The sequence below is a fragment of the Zingiber officinale genome, chromosome 3A (assembly GCF_018446385.1).
Source record: "Zingiber officinale cultivar Zhangliang chromosome 3A, Zo_v1.1, whole genome shotgun sequence".
In the NCBI taxonomy this organism is placed as follows: domain Eukaryota; kingdom Viridiplantae; phylum Streptophyta; class Magnoliopsida; order Zingiberales; family Zingiberaceae; genus Zingiber; species Zingiber officinale.
This window is the reverse complement of record NC_055990.1, coordinates 115835462-115848638: the sequence shown is the minus strand read 5'-3', so window position 1 is coordinate 115848638 and position 13177 is coordinate 115835462. Positions and strand designations below refer to the sequence as shown.

At 35.8% G+C, this 13177-nt stretch overlaps 1 pseudogene; it reads right to left on the bottom strand.

Moving 5' to 3' along the window:
• Nucleotides 1-5174: 5174 nt before the first annotated feature.
• On the bottom strand, nt 5175-7931 carry LOC122050599 (annotated as a pseudogene).
• Nucleotides 7932-13177: the final 5246 nt, after the last annotated feature.

Sequence of the window (13177 nt, the reverse complement as noted above, 5' to 3'; positions counted from 1 at the left end):
AGGTACCCAAATCTTGGGACCTAATGCATCTACAATGAAAGACCTAGGAACCCATGCCTTGGTCACACCCTTCCTAGTCTCATGAACCCTAGAAGCATGTGATATATGAAATTGGGTTCTAGACACTAAGGAAATGAAACTAGACTCCTTAGGTTGGTATCCTAATCCAGCCTTGTTGTAGACCGCCCTTTGGGCATTTAGAATCATATCTAAGGTCTTAGAGCTAGTTGAGAATTTCTCAAGCATTTTCTTGAGTTTCTCAACTTCACTCTTTAGGGCATTATTTTCATCCTCAAGAAGCTCTTGATGAAGGCCATCAACCTCATCTTCCCTAAGAGTCTTCAAGTGTTCTACTTCTTCTTTTAAAGATTTAATTTCTGTTTTTGATTTCTTAAGCATGGTAGACAAATGAGCAATAGTCCTATAGCATTTTTCTAAATGTGGGGAAGTTACCTCTTCATCATCCGAAGATGATGAAGCCGCGGCTGATGTATCACTTCCGGAGTCCGTTTCCTCCCTTGCCATGAGTGCTAATTGACGAGTGCTTTTCTCCTTCTCTTCCTCCGATGAGCTTGAGGAGGATTCATCCCAAGAAGCTTTGAGAGCTTTCTTCTTCTTGGCCCTTTCTTCCTTCTTCTTGAGTTTTGGACACTCGCTCCGATAGTGTCCTTTCTTGCTACACTCATAACAAGTAACGTTAGTCTTATCAATATTTTGATCAATAGACTTACCTTTCCCTTTGTATTTTCGGCTCCTTCTCATGATTCTCCTCACGAAGTTGGCCATCTCGCTTGATGATGATCCTCCTTCATCATCGGACTCGGAGGAGGATGAGGATGTAGGAATTTCTTTCTCCTTTTTCTTTTCTTTCTTCCTTCTTCCATCCTTGCTCTTTTCTCCTGCAACTAAAGCAATACCTTTCTCTTTTTGACCTTTGTTAGCAAGTTCATGAAGTTCCATTTCACAAAAGAATTCATCTAACTTAACAATTGAAAGGTCCTTGGAGACCTTGTAGGCATCTACCATAGATGACCACAAGGCATTCCTTAGAAAAGCTTTGAGAGCGTACCTTACGAGATCGCGATTCTCTACGCGTTCATCCACGGAATGAAGACCATTGATGATCTCTTTGAACCTTCCGTGTAGTTCACTTACCGTTTCACTCTCCTTCATGGAAAGATTTTGTAGTTGGTTGAGGAACAAGTCTCTCTTGGCGATTCGAGAGTCTCGAGTTCCTTCTTGGAGCTCGATGAGCTTGTTCCACAAGTCCTTTGCACTCACAAATGGGCCTACCTTGACAAGTTGATCTTTGGCTATTCCACATTGTAGGGTGACCACCGCCTTGGCATCGGCTTGTCCTTTGCGAGTTTGCTCGGCGGACCACCTTGATGACTCTAGTTCCTTACCTTCTTCATCCTTCGGAGGTGTGAAACCTTCCTTGACCGAGAACCACATGGAGATGTCGGTCTTGAGATAATACTCCATACGGCTCTTCCAATATTGGAAGTCCGCTCCATCGAAGTAGGGTGGGCAATTGGTACTAAAGCCTTCCTTCATAGCCATCTTCTTGCTCTTTTGGGTGTTACTCCGGATGAAGAACACCAAGCTCTGATACCACTTGTTAGGATCTTGGGATGGCTAGAGAGGGGGGTGTGAATAGCCTCCACTAAAAGTCAACCAATTTCCTCACAAAACTTTGTTAGCACAGCGGATATAAACAAGAACAAAAACTGATGCAAGGAAAGAAAACCAACCAACACTAACAAAATGATGTACGAGATTCGGGGATAACTTGCCCCTACTCCTCGGCGTGTCCGTAAGGTGGACGATCCCTTGATCTTTCGGTAGATCACACCCCGGACAAATTTCGGCTAAGAATCTCTCCTTCTCGGTGGAGTAACCTCTCCACAAAAATCACAAAAGTAGATTTGAAAGTGAAGCACAATTACTTACAGAGTGTGGCTAAAGGATTGAACAGTTTAACTTACAGCCACGAAGTAGAAAAACAAAGACCGAAGGAATCAGCCAAGAGCTCAACAACACACACAGCCTCTTGCTTGATCGACAGAGAGAGTTTTTCCAGAACCTTAGCAAACCTCTCTTCTTCCTTCTTCTTATTCTGCTTGCTTACCGTAGAGAATCGCTGTCACCTGTATCGGATCACTGCAACCAAATCAGGCGTCGCCAATCACTCTTGCTCCTCACCTGGTTCTCTGAACTCACACCAATATCATCCATGATCTTCTCTGGTGTCTCTGAGCTTGAACCAATGAGCAAGAGTCCAACTGATCGCGGTCAGTGAACGTTGAAGCTCGAATTGCATCACTTGCAGCGAAATACAACATAAAGGTCACTTGTTCTTATTCTTCTGATGGGGCTTCATTTGAAATTAACCAATGGCATGATACCTGCAACCTGTAACTTAAAGATCTCACAACAGATAATTCGATCAGGTGAATCAGAAGTGAATCAGCAAAATCAGAGAAGCAGCAGACACAAACGACATGTTGTGGATCGGTCAACAGACCGATCCATAGATCTCTAGACCGATCAGGATTTCTCCTGATCGGTCTGGAAGGAGTCTGATCGGTCTGTGGACTGATCAGACTATGGGTGGATCGGTGCACAGATCGATCCCCCCCTCGATTCTGAGCTCCGTCAATTGTTGCTGATCGGTCAGTAGACCGATCAGATAGCCCACAGAAGCTTCTGTGTGGTAACTGATCGGTCCACAGACCGATCATAGACCGATCAGAGACTTCAAGTATCACTGGATCGGTGTGTCGACCGATCCAGTCACACGGAGTATCACTGGATCGGTCTGTTGACCGATCCAAGGTCCCTGAGTTAGTTTTAGAGCTTCCCAGCCCTAAACTCTAACGTCTTCTTGGTCCAGAGAACGAGCTACCGAGCCCTCTCTGACCTAGTCCGGAGAACGAGCTGCCGAGCCCTCTCCGACTTCCTCCGGTCCAGAGAACGAGCTACCGAGCCTTCTCTGACCTAGTCCGGAGAACGAGCTGCCGAGCCCTCTCCGACTTCATCCGGTCCAGAGAACGAGCTACCGAACCCTCTCTAACCTAGTCCGGAGAACGAACTGCCGAGCCCTCTCCGACTCCGTCCGGTCCAGAGAACGAGCTACCGAGCCCTCTCTGACCTAGTTCGGAGAACGAGCTGCCGAGCCCTCTCCGACTTCGCGTGCCAAGTATCCGTATTTGGACTTTTCCTCTCCTCATGATCAACCTTGATCAATAATCAGTCTGAGTTTAATTAATATCTGATACAAATTTAAATCAGTGTCAACATCAAAACAACAGCCAGGTCAGACTGTATCAACAGTATTCACATTTGATGAATCCATTATTATTCTAAAAAATATTATTTAGTAGAAATGAATGGTAGATCAAACAATTAAAAATATATTGATAAATCTACAATAGTGATCATAACAACTTGAATTATCAAAATAAAAATCTAGCTTTACTTTTCATTTTTATTTAAATAAAATTTAGAAATTCAAAGAATGTAATTTGTATCATTCACTTATTTAAACCATGTGGTACATGGAGATTCCATGATTGCTTTGATTCACTTGTTGTGAAATCATAATAAAAAATGATTAGATATTTCTCACTTTAAATCAAAATCTAGAAAAATTTATTAAATGACTTTAAATTGACTAATTTGTATAAATTTTTTATGAGTGATTGGAACCATCTTGAACAATACCCATTTTCATCTAAATACACTTATAATTTTTATAAGTGAATTGTAACTTAAACAAAAAGTCATTCCATCCAAATATAATTTTTAAATGCTTACACTTCTAAATTGAGATAACTTTGTGATCATGTTAGTAACTAACAGACATCCACCAGAGCCACAACGATACTAGAATTGATAATACAAGACTTAGATTTTGAAATTCTCGGTAGTTCTATTTATAAAAGTAAGGGTTCTCTTTCAGAACTCACACTTCAACTGCAGACATGGGATTACTATTGGTTTCAACTTCTTTTTTCTCCCCTTCTCTCTTCTACAAATTCTTTCTAGTGAAGCTCCTCCACTATGTGTATGGTAATTGCAATGGTTTCTTTATTTTTAGCAATTGGGATAGTTTCTTTATTTCTTCATGTCAAAAAGAGAGAGAGAGAGAGAGATTGTCTAGACCCTAGTTAATGAATCTTATCAAGTGATTTTAACCGTGTATGACAAAATATATATATATATATATATATATATATATATATATATATATATATATATATATATAATATAACTGGTTCAAAATAAGTTAACGAATATAAAAATTGAAAAGTCAACATAACTAACTTATTATTATCGATGTTTCACATAACACTACTATTAGTTAGTGATGTTAGTTAGTGAAAGTTACTTCAGAGATAAGAAAGGTAAAATTAAATTTATTTGGGTTATTCACTCAATTTCAATTGAATACAACTTAAGAAATGTTTTAAACTTAGTTGTAAAAAGTTTGACAATAAAAAAGACTTGAATTTATATTAATAAATTTCTATTGGTTTCCTCATAAATTATAGACCAATCCCTATCTATTTTTACATTTATTTTTATTATTATTTTATTTTTAAAATTAACTCAGATTCTAAACCAATTTTTAGTGGCTGACTATTAAACTCTTCTTTTAAAATTATCAGGAAAAAAATATTATACTTGTTTAAAATACTAAAAGTATGTAAAAATATTATACTTGTTTAAAGTATGTATATTAATTAACATATGCTTCTTTTTAAATAAATATATATTGAAAATATATATTTAGGGACTTGTCATTTTTTTCATTCCCCCAGGTTATATATATATATATATATAACTTTTTTCGTGCTCATTTTAGATTTAATATTAATCACAAACTCATATAATTGACTAGTTGGTCATACAAATCTTTTTAAACTTGTTCCATAAAATTCAATTTTGATAGAAACTAAATTGATTTACGAGACTAATTAGGCTTGTCGTATGTTGAAAATACAAAATGAATGAGACACAAATAAAAGTATTAAAATGAAATACATTCATATTGAAATGTAATTTTATTTATTTATAGTGCCTCAAAGAACAAAGAGTGATTATTTCATGATAAAAGTAAAGATTAAAAAAACCTAAGGCTATAAAAATTTATAAAAGAAAAAAAATTATTAACCCCGCTGAAGAATCTTCTTAAACCAACGAGATGATTCCTTCGGGAAGCGCTTATTATTCTTAAAGTCAACATAGACAATACCAAATCTTGATGTGTATCCTAGTCTCCATTCAAAGTTATCAAGAAGAGACCATACAAAGTACCCAATCACTAAAGCACCATCATCGATAGCTCCCTTTAGTTCAGTAATGTAGTTATGATAAAAATGTCTCCTTTGAGTATCTTGTAAGCCTTTTGGAAGTGTGACATTGCCGGGTTGATCCATGCCTATAATTACAATCAATTAATTATATGGTTAGAGAATAAATGTAATTTCTTAAATAGAAGATAGATTAAAAAAGTACTAAATATTCACCATTTTCAGATAGAAAGATAATTGGATTGCCATAGTTTTCCTTAACATATGTCACTGCCTTATACAATCCCCACGGAACTATGTAGAGCCAATCAGAATGAGCCTAATGACATATAAACAATTGAATTGGATTAATTATAGGCCTATATTTAGTTTTTTTTTTAAAAAAAAATCTATAATATAATCAAAAAAGTTATAAGAAGGTTATCTCTTACCCTTGGTCCAATTGGTACCCCATTTCGATCATATGAAATTATTAGTAGAACAATATTATTAGCATATCATTTTATTTAGTTTAACATTATCAAAAAAAGATATTGTATATATCTTACATTTAAATTCAACGAGCCAATCATCTTGATAACTAATAGGTTTAGGATTCATTGTACTATTATCCTTAACATAATAGGTTGTGTATTGATTAATTCCCAAATAGTCATATGAACCTCTGACTAGCTCCACTTCATCATTAGTAAATTTTGGCAATCTTTCTTTAACAATGTCTTGAATGGATTGAGGATAGTATCCATATGTTAGAGGGTGAATGAACCTAAGAAAAGTAAACAAAATTAGGTTACATTGAAAAGGATAACCATAGTTAGATGTTGAAACCAAGGATGCACAATTACTTACCATCCCACATGAAAGTCATTAGCTCTTTGAGCAGCAGCTTTATCATTGTCAGAGTAAGTGTGAGGCTCGTACCAAACAAAATCTAGAAGAATTCCAATTTTTCCTTGTTGCTCTTTCTAAATAAGAAAAGAAAATGGTTTTAGTATTATGTATATTTGTAAACTTACAATTTTCAAATGAGTTTGTTATATTTGATAACAAGAGATTTTATGAATTAGCTAAGAATGAATTTACTATCAATACATAAATTTTGTTAAAGACATATTACTTGGTACTTCTCACGATATCTATTAACTGCTGCAGCATGAGATAAGATGAGATTATGAGCCACAATATAAGGCTCCGTAGATGAGTTTCCTCCAAATTTACTACCAGTAGCTCTTCCAGGGGCATGAGAACCAGTATCATAACCTAAAGCTGCCACCACTCTTGGCTCATTAAATGTGAACCAATTTTTCACTCTATCACCGTATCTCTTAAAGCAAAAGTCAGCATAATCCGCAAATGCATCCCTAAACAAAATGATTATAAACTAAATCAAATATTTATGACATCTTTTAATGAGTTAGATTAGAAATTCTTAAATATACAATAAGCATAATTAATTTAAACAATATAAGTAATTATTCTATTTTACTACTTACACTATCTTCGGACTCAACCAACCCAAGTACTCATTTTGGAGTGCCAATGGAAGATCGTAGTGATAGAGATTGACATATGGAATAATACCTAATGTGAAAATAGAAAGGTTAGAAAATATGAAAATATGTCAAACTTATTTGTTTAGCAAATAAAAAAAATTTACCTTTGAGTATTAAATTATCAATTAACCTATCATAATAATCAACACCTTCCCAATTAATGGTTCCAGTTCCATCTACAAGATAAATAACAAATTCTTAGTAATTTAAAACGGTAAGATGATGATGTATATAATATTATGAAAAAGAATGATAGCTTCAATTACTTGGGAAAATTCTACTCCAAGAGATCGAGAATCTATAAGCATCAAAATTGTGCTCCTTCATGATGTCAATATCTTCCTAGAAGACAAAACTCAAATTTTAATATATTTAAGAAAAATCTAAAATCCAATTTATTTTCATTTTAATTGTCATCAAATATCAACAATGAGAATATCAAAATTTTGTTTGTTTGAACTTAATTATCAAACATAAAATTATATTAAATAAGATCTTTTTAAATTACAAAAAGAAATCTTGAACCAACGGAGTAATGATTTTAAAAATAAAATTTAATATTTAATTCTTCATAAAAATTAAAATTTTTCTTTTTTATTAAATTTAAAATTATAAAATAGTCAACAATAACATAAAAATATGCATTTGACCTTATAATGATGATACTCATCGTCTGTTACATCACCCGTTGCGTTATTTGGAATGAAACCTACACTACAACAAACAAATCAAATTCAAATTAAATTTACTCTATTGTATAACTTTTTCATTCTAGAAAGAAATAAGTAAAACTATAAAATTTAAAGTTTAGTATGTTACTTGGAATTTTTACAAATGCGTCCCAAATGCTAGGTCCTCGACCACCCTAGAGTGCCTCTCCCTCAACTTGATAAGCAGATGAAGCAGTGCCAAATACAAATCCATGAGGGAAGACATCACGACTTAACTTGTGCACTTTTGAAACTAGTTTCGCATTGTTTGTTTTATAACCATATGCACATTGGGCTATGAGAAGTAAAATAATTAAAAAGAAAAATGCGAAGGACCCTTTAAGGTTCATTGTGGAAGAGATATAGAAACACTACAATTAGTGAAGAAAATAAGAAGCAAGTGATACCTATATATAGGGGTGTAATTACTAGATAAACATTGTAAGAGTTAAATGGATGAGTATAAAAGAAAGCTTGGACCAATTCTTAAGGATAAAAATTTCAAGCTAATGATAAAAATTCAAGAATTCAATGAATTGATTTCCAATTTAAAATATCTCTTTAATTTTCTCAAAGTCTAACTTTTATATCATTTATTTCGAATTTTAAAATCAACGAATATTACTCTCTAATTTTTAGCCTATGCCACTTTTTTAAAAAAGAAAAATATCAATAGTATTATCGGTATAAGGCCGAGATCACGGTCAACTAGCACACACAAGGGTATAAGATATAGATCAAAGATAAGAAAAAAGTTTTGGCTAGTGATGACGATTCAAATGGTGTTTTAATGTCACAAATGGAGTTTTGTCATTTGTGTTAATATAAAATTTATTATATTTTTTTTAATAAACTAAATTTTTATGATAAAAGTAACTAAACATTTTAGAAATTACAATTGTGGATACAAAAGGTTGTTAAAATTAATTTAGCTTGCTAACTTAAATTGTAACATGTCACAAAATTTATTTCTATTAATTGTGTTTCAATGGACTAAACCACGTATAAGGTCACACGGCCATGCCCAATTTTATCATCCATAGTTTCAGTCGAACCCCTAAAAGCTTCATTCGTTCTAATTTATTATTGTATCTATAGGCCTTGATTGACACATCTTCATTATCCATTATTATGGCAAAAGCGAATACACTCGCCCCCAGCGCCCCTGTCAACCCATCCCAGGACCAACACGGAAGAGGTAAATCACGAACAGCTACAAGCATTTGGAATAATGACTAGTCCACTTTAATCAAGTCAAATTAAACATGACCAAAATGAATGAAGTATCGTAGGAAGATGTGCAATCCTTCCTCTTCATATATCACCGCCAACTAAAATATCTTGTACATTTTTGTATCTGTTCTAAAAAAAATTTATTATTTGTAAGCTTTGATTATCTATGAGAAGATACAAGCGCACTTAAAGATTTTATCTTAAACAATAATTCAATTAAGTGCATGATAATTAGCATGCATCTAAACTGAAGATACAACGACATGGCTATTCTTTGGTTAACTGCATAAATTTGGGTTCTTCAGGATAGTTCTATAAGCTCAAAATACCAAGGAAAATAAAAAAGCAAACCATGTAATGGAAAAGACAAGGTTGAATTGATTCTCTAATTCTAAGTACTGAAGAAGACTTCAATGAGTTGTTCTTCCATTTTTGTTCTGTAACTGTAATTTGGCAAACAAGGTTTGTCATTGCTGATTTATGCATTGGATCCTTCAGATGTTGGTCTAAAACCAAAAGGGTAGAGAAGATGACATCATGATACAAACAAGCCATGGTTTGCAACTAAATACGTATGACACTCTAAAATTTATCAAATGTATTTATTTTATTTATTAAATGATAACAAATTGAGCATAGTGGTGATTAGATTATTTCTTTGATAATAGCAAATACTTTTATCAAGTCAAAATTTTTAATTTATTTGTCTATTTTTAATTATTTTTATTTAATTGAATCTTATTTCATTATATATTTTTAACAAACAAGCCCAGCTGGTTTCTCACCAACCAACTTGCAACCATATATACTTGATGTGCACCTCTACCTCATCAACGACCACGAGCGTCCACCGAGCCTTAATATGCCAACTCCCGTCCCCACTTCTTCGTAGAATTCCATAAATAAATAAACAATAAAAATTCAATTTTTTTTAGCGCCACTTAATTAATACATCTAACCAAAATAATGAAGTAATTAAATTGCAATAATGGCTTCATGGGATGCAACTACCAAGGCCTCTTTAGCATGTGATTGTGTCCTAATAAAAGTAAATATAATTCATATGTAAATTAAATATATATATATATATATATATATATATATATATTTGTGGGATGTAATACCAAACTTGTGAAATACGGTGGATGTTTATAAACCCACTGGAGTGTGAAAGATAATATAGAACAGCTAGCTAGTAGAAAGAAGGAATGAACAAGGATTTTATATATGACGTTAATAGTGATTGTTCTGGTTAAAATATTGTGCATGGTCAAGTCATTCGTTAATAAATTAGTTGATGTGTGCGTGTTCCGATGATCATTGATAAAAGGGGTGAAAGAATTTGGGACACACTCAAATGGAGGATTAAATTGATCATGGTATGGATCCCTCCGACCTTCAATTTAAGGTCTACTTGAGATGATGTTTGGAAAAATGAAGTAGGAGGAAGATAAAACCTAGTGGAATTGTGAAGAATCAGACATCTTTTAATTTCTTTACCTCCATGGGCGATAATATGGTTCTCTAAAGAGTATCTACACATTAGTTGGAATATTATCATCGCAGGGGCTGAAGAAGAGACAAGATCCGATAGCCGTTGTTGTCTTCCCATTCACCTAGCAACACATGTTACTAAGAGGAGTATCTAGGAAATCAGATTTGACAACCTCATAGCTACCTCGCCATTCTCAAGATATACCAGGTGTCTTGGAATATTTGTAGTTACCACCATCAAGCCCATGTAGGGCATAAACTTATTTTAAGGATAGAGAAGATGACATTAGTATGGAGTGGCCTTGAGGGAGACGATGCTAGAATTCACCTTTGAAGGAGATTACCAACGATTAGAGCTGAGATGAAGATATCATCAGGGATGATAGGGAAGACTAGGGTGACATCTACTGCCGAAGTAGAGTCCAAGATTGAGACAAAGTCTGAGACAAAGATGGAGTCTGTGACTAAGATGAAGTCTGAGACTGAAATAAAGTTTGAGACAGAGATCAAGTCTGAGACTGAGATAGAATTTGATACTGAGATGGAGTTCGAGACTGAGACTGAGATTGAGATGAAGTCCAAGACTAAGACAAAGTTTGAGACTGAGATGATGTCCGAGACTAAAACGGAGTCTGAGACAGAGATAGAATCCGAGATAGAGATGTGGTCTAAAATTGAAACGGAGACTGAGATAGAGATGAAGTCTGTCTCACTTGAACGGAGTTAATCCTCCATAGGGTGACGTCTTCTGCTGAGTGGAGTCCAAGACTGAGATAAAATCTAAAACTGAGGTGAAGACTTGGATAGAGTTTAAAATAGAGATGGACTTTGAGAATGAGAGGGAGTCTGGACTAAGATGGGATTCGTGAGGATTGGATGGGGGAGATGATGGTACTGAGCAAGTTCAATTAGATCTGAGTCCCACCTGAACCGAGTTAGCCCTCCCTTGGGTCAAATTTGACTTGTTGTGACTTTGACTAATAGATTAACAGGATTCTTGACTTCATGACACATAGGGATGAAGGAAACCACTGCTTCACAAGCCTTCCCTTTAAGTAAAATCGAAAGAGGTATAGTTCAATTGACTAGACTAGGATGGGTTATCATTTGCTCTCAAAGGTTATTTTCTTGGAGTGCTGAGATGAAATAGTTATCTTGAACCAGATTAAACATCTGAATATTGGTATTTGGGAAGAATAAATCCTTTCATTTAATAAACGTGATATGTGAGATCACATATCGGTCCGATGATTAGTGTCTTGGGATGTGGCATTAAAGGATGACGTGACTTACCTGCTTCAGGTTACGTGACCATGTTACCATAATAAATATAATGAAGTGCATTGATGTCACTCTTGATCAGACAGTGGGAGTGCATTAGTGTGTACTTAGTCTCCCCATTTGACAGTGACATTTGAACTTCTTTATGAATTGATACACCACATCATTGTTGGTGCGGTTAGCACTAACAGTCTAAATCAGATTTTGATGAATGACAAAATAGGTTAAGTTAGTTTAATTGTGATCTAACACTTTGACAAAGTGTGCAGAAAAAGCCCAGCTAGGTCGGTGAGCCGACCGGATAGCTAGCACGAAGTCTAGCTAGGTCGATGCGCTGACTAGATAGTTGGCATGAAACCCAGCTAGTCGACGGGTTGACCTGATAGCTAACACGAAGTTCAGACTGGTCGACGAGCTGACCTGATGTTTGGCACGAAGTCCAAACGGGTCGACGGGCTGACCTGATGTCTGGCAATAAGTCCAGACTGGTCGACAGGTTGATCTGATGTTTGACATAAAGTCCAGCTAGGTCGACGGGCTGACCTGATAGCTAGCACGAAGTCCAGACGGGTCGACGGGCTGACCAGACGTCTGGCAGGTAAGTTAAGGTAAATCACTGGAGGGGAGTAACTTGGTGAGGACGTGTTCCCTATTTGAGGGAACAGTAGACATCGATCCAACTTAGAACCATTTCGAAAATCAAAGTTGAGATCGTGACTAGATTCCGATCTTGGTGAGATGGGTTCTAATTACTACTCTTTTATTATATTTGTACTAATTAACTTCTATTTTGCAAGGTAGTTTAGCTTTTATGTTTGCCTTGGACTAACACTTTCTTGCAGGAGAAGGACTTTCTGGAGAAAGGTGGTCCGGGAACCCGGAAGGGATCTGGGCGCCCGGTGTTGGTTTGGGCGCCCGAAATCGGTCCGGGCACCCGGAATCGGTCTGGGCACCCGGAAGGCATCCTGTCGTCACGAGGAGTGCGCTGATTGGTTGGGCCTACATCACGGTCCAGCCACCTGGAGCATCCTATATAAAGAGGTCTCGCCCTGGAGCAAAATACAACAACGTCTTCCAACGACTACTCTACTGCGCTGTGCTCCTGCGACACTGCTTCTCTGACAACATGCTAAAGTTTTCTTTCTTTCATTATTGTCATTATTTTTCTTAATAGTTCTTGTGTTCGTGCAATGGGGACCGGCAAAAGGGGGGTGAATTGCCTGCAATAAAAAGTAGATCCTCCTCAAGGCTTTCAACTCAAAATAAAGCAACACTAATAATTAAAGTAATTAACAGAAAAGAAAAGAGAGACGACTTAGCTATTTGAATTGGTTACAACTGAGACAGTTGTTAATCCAAGGCGATGGAAAGGCGCATTAAAAGAGTCTCCTTCTTTGAAGGCGGAGAAGCCTTTTACACTTTAAGAGCACAAAGGTTGCTTAGAAAAGAATTACAGAGTTGTATCAATTTCGTTGTCTTGAACAGCTATTCGAGACCCCTTTATATAGGGGTTCTAAGACTTATCAGATAACCTGATTTTTGGGATCAGGTTTTGACTCGAGAGGGATCGGTCGACCGATCCCTAGGT